The sequence below is a fragment of the Vulpes vulpes genome, chromosome X, assembly GCF_048418805.1.
Source record: "Vulpes vulpes isolate BD-2025 chromosome X, VulVul3, whole genome shotgun sequence".
Classification (NCBI taxonomy): Eukaryota; Metazoa; Chordata; class Mammalia; order Carnivora; family Canidae; genus Vulpes; species Vulpes vulpes.
This window is the reverse complement of record NC_132796.1, coordinates 8,226,953-8,231,700: the sequence shown is the minus strand read 5'-3', so window position 1 is coordinate 8,231,700 and position 4,748 is coordinate 8,226,953. Positions and strand designations below refer to the sequence as shown.

The 4,748-nt window shown below is 39.6% G+C and overlaps 1 pseudogene; it reads left to right on the top strand.

Moving 5' to 3' along the window:
- The first annotated feature begins 4,409 nt into the window (after nucleotides 1-4,409).
- LOC112932400 (U4 spliceosomal RNA) lies at nucleotides 4,410-4,523 on the top strand (annotated as a pseudogene).
- The last annotated feature ends 225 nt before the right edge of the window (nucleotides 4,524-4,748 follow it).

Below are 4,748 nucleotides of genomic sequence, written 5' to 3'. Positions count from 1 at the left end.
TCACTCATTTGCTGGGAGGAGGACTTTCATATTTTGTGGTTTGGACAGTATTCATGGTTTGTGTTCAGGCAGGATTATAGAGTGGGTAACTTAGTGACTATGGTCACTAAAGTGGGCTTGTTTGATGTTCTGTGACATTGTTTATGGTCACTAGGAGAGCAGCCAGGACCAGCTGTGAAGGCCTGGCCAGCTTCTGGATGTCAGAGCCTGCTTTTTTCTACTTTTTTTCCTCAATATTTAAGATACTGTTTTCTATTGTGTTGGGCACTGTGGTAAATGCTTTATATATTCAGATTGAATCATCCCCACCTTAATGAGGTGGCATTATGGTCATCTTTCCTTAATAGATGTAGAAACTGGCACCTGCATTGCTAACCAGCTGTCCAGAGTTGGGGGGGTGAGTTCAGACCAATGCCAGAATCGACGATGTCTTAAACACTCCTCTCTACAAAATAAGGCTGTGCCTGGGCATTAAGACTCAAGTCAAGGCCACTTCCTAAATAGCACATACATGTATGTGGTGCCTACCTTGAACTGGAAGCCAAGCACAAATCTGAAACAAATTATAGCAGCACGCTTGTAATATGAAGCCATTTAAAATTATGTTGTAGATGGGCACCTGGGTGGCTCAGTCAGTTAAGCATCTGTCTTTGGCTCAGGTCATGATCCCAGAGTCCTGGAATCCAGCTCCGTATCAGGCTCCCTGCTCAGTGGGGAGCCTGCTTCTCCCTCTCCCTCTGCTGCTTCCCCTGCTTGTGCACTCTCACACACTCTCTCTGTCAAATAAGTAAAATCTTTAAAAAAATATAGAAAGATACTTATTGACATGGAAAAACCATTAATGATATAGGAAAACCCAAAAGCATTACAAAACAGAATTGGGATTTCTGCTCAGCTGACGAGCTTTTTAAACCTGAAGTTTAGACCCACTGAGACAAAATATTGACGGTAGGGCTCCAGCATCTGTATACCCAGGAATTTGAACTCTTCTGGTACAGGTTACTAAGCCTAGCGTTTTGAGGGGTAAAATGAGGCAGATACTCTTCAGGCTTTTCTCTTGTATGATCAAGAACATTAATGGTTTGCAGGAATTCAGAACTGTGAGACATGGCTGTTTAACATTCTTTCTGGACATATTACTTGGCTAGGGTCCACTGGTACTCTTGAAGATGCTCCAGGTGATTATTTACAGCCATTGGCAAGTTTGAGTAAAGCTACTGTTAGCATTAGATTTGTCCCTAGTGATAAGTCCAAAAGATAACTTTTGGTTCTCAATGAAAATTAATCTTTAATGTTCAAAGCTGAGGTTTACTCCTTGCAACAGAACCAAATAATAATAGTAATGATTTATGGAAGTTACGTGGCTATGTGCCACGTTCTTTCTTTCTTTCTTTCTTTCTTTCTTTCTTTCTTTCTTTCTTTCTTTCGACTTTATTTATTCATGAGAGATGCAGAGAGAGGCAGAGACATAGGGAGAGGGAGAAGCAGGCTCCCTGTGGGAAGTCCAATGTGGGACTCAACCCCAGGACTCTGGGATCATGACCTGAGCCAAAGGCAGATGTTCAACCACTGAGCCACCCAGGTGCCCCTGTGCCAGGGTTTTCATTCATCTTTTAATTTATTGCCACAAACAGCCCTCTGTTATAGCTATTACCTCCACTTAGAACAAAAAGGTTAAGGCACGGGGACAGGGAGGGACTTGTCCAAGGAGGCACATCAATAAATGTGTCACTGAGCCCAGTTCCCATATCCTGCTACTTTCTCAGTTTACTTGTTAACATCCCAGCAAGTTTTACAAGCTTTGAAAAAAGCTTGCAAAAGTCTAAAGAGGTTTCAAATGTCTGTGCCTCTATATTACCAGGTAATCTATGCTTTCTGCACCTGTGATATATCAAATTAGCACTAGTACAGAGAATATCATTTGCATGACAAAAAGATACTGAACTTGCAGTCATAGAATCATTTCAGTCTTCATGATATTGAGAGATCAGCTATAATAGCCAGATTAAAAGTCTCCTTAGAGTTGGAATTCCAGAAAAATTTATAGAAAATAATTTTATACAAGGTCCAAAATATCAAATTAGTGTTTTAAAAATTTGACTTATGTAATAGAATCCAAATGCCAAGATGTTTGAAGTATTAAAGCCCAACTGAAGTTTGGTGCAATACTTTTATTTTATTTATTTATTTTTTTAAAATTTTTATTTATTTATGATAGTCACACACAGAGAGAGAGAGAGAGGCAGAGACATAGGCAGAGGGAGAAGCAGGCTCCATGCACCGGGAACCTGACACGGGATTCGATCCCGGGTCTCCAGGATCGCGCCCTGGGCCAAAGGCAAGTGCTAAACCACTGCGCCACCCAGGGATCCCTGGTGCAATAATTTTAAAGGGAGCACTGAATGTCTTATTCATCTGAAATTTGCTTTAAGACTCAGATGACATTTCTGAGTAAAATGACTATATTCTTGGCTAATTTCACATAGAAATGACTTTGTATTTTGATAAAAAAACTACTTTAAATGTATATTTTGAATTGGTGAACCTTGACTGGGGAACAAAATTCACATAAACTGTACATTTTGCTGTTAACTATATTCTGAAATTTATTAGTTTCTTGATCGTTCAAGTGTTCAGATTTCAGTTAGTAAATCTTGTAAATGATGTTTAGTTTTATCATGTTTGAAAAATGGCTTTTTGGTCGCTATAATTGTTTTTGAAGAAAGAATGAGAAAGAGAATTGAACTACAATAAATGGTTATTATTAGCTTTCAGTTCTCCCAGGAATCATGGCTAGGTGTACTTCTTATTTACTCAAATCTGTAATCAATGTTTATAAGGTGTCATGTTGATGTTGTTTTTAAAACACAGAATCTCATGAAGAGAATATCATATGAGTATGTGATTAATGGATCATGAGAAAGATTAGCTCAATCACAAATGAAAAGTTATTGGTTTAGATTTTTCTTTATTACACTTGTATTGCATATAGTAAAATGTAGACTAAAGATGGCAAATTTGAGTTCACAAGTAGCTGAAAATGATGTTTACATCCTATTTTTCGGAGATTAATATTTACTACAAATATGATATTTTAGGGATGTTCAGTGACACACAGGCTTCTGTCCCCAATCTCATTCTGTCTATGTACACAACACCCCCCCCCCATTGAGAATTTACATTCACAAGCATGATTCTGAGGTATTGTCACAGGTTTTTTCATGCCACCCAAAAGATAAGATTTTTCAGCATCGCCAATTGTGTGGATTGTAGGATAATGACTGGATTGTATGGTAATGATTTTATTTGGTAGACCTCAAAAGGTTTGCCATATTCTTTATTGTGATAGCAGTTCTCTCCTTCTGGCCCAGGCCTGACCCTATGAAATATCTCATCTCCCCACCAAATAGAATCATTCCTTGTTCTTGCTACTTGGACATGGGGAGAAAGCAACTTGAGGAGAAAGGAAGTAGCCCAACTCTGACTGGGGTGACATCTTTCCCATCCAATGCAGAAGATGATATACAATAACAGTATATGAACTAATTCATAAAGAGAAGCAGAAACAAGTTGAAATCCCAATGGGTAAGGTGTTTTGGTGGTGGTAGTCCCTGATTTCTCATATTCTGCAGCTTTTTCTTAGATTCAGTCAGTGAGCTACCTAGCTATCAAAGGCAATCCATTCTTTTCTCTTTAAGTTGTTTTCAGATAGGTTTTTGTCACCAAAACCAAGAGTCCTATGTATTAGCATACATAGAATGTAATAGGGCAGCCCGGGTGGCTCAGCGGTTTAGCGCCGCCTTCAGCCCAGGGCCTGATCCTAGAGACCCAGAATGGAGTCCCATGTCGGGCTCCCTGCATGGAGCCTGCTTCTCCCCCTGCCCGTGTCCCTGCCTCTCTCTCTCTATCTCTGTGTCTCTCATGAATAAATAACTAAAATCTTAAAAAAAAGAATGTAATAGCACATTGAGTCCCTGCTGATATGGCCATTGTTTTGTATGTAGCAAAAGCAGGAAAGTGAGCCAAGTTATTTTAGACACACTTTTTTTTTTAAAGATTCATTTATTTATTTTTAAGAGAGAGAATGCACACAGAGAATGGAGGGACAGAAGGAGAGAGAATTGCAAGCAGATTCCCTGCTGAGTATGGAGTCCAACTCGGGGTTCCTTCCCATGACCCCAAGATCAGGACTCCGAGAGTGGAAATCAAGAGTCAGTTGCCCAACTGCCTGAGCCACCCAGGCCCCCAGACACACTTTGTTGTTGTTGTTTTAATGTCAGGTGCCCTTTTTAATGCCCGTCCCTCAGTTACCCCATCCCCCCACGGACCTCCCCTCCAACAAACCTCAGTTTGTTTCCTATAGTGCCCCTAGACACACCTTGAACAAGGTTTGAAATATAAAGGATTATAGCTTTGTGCAGTGGCAGTATTGTAGCCAAAGAGGTTTATCCAAGGTGCAATTATTGCCAATTGAAAACTTTTCCCAACATCCTGGTGGGAAAATTTGAAATATAAAAGATTATACCAAAGGTGGTACTAGAGTGGTACAGGGCCGTCCACAAACCTTATGCCAAATTTAATTTTTCATTGTATTGGCATGCATTTAAAGTTTAATAATGAAAAATAAATATTAGGTATAATGATAAATCACATTCCGGGTTTGCAAATGTTTTTTTAAAGATTTTATTAATTTATTCATGAGCAACACAGAGAGAGAGGCAGAGACACAGGCAGAGGGAGAAGCAGGC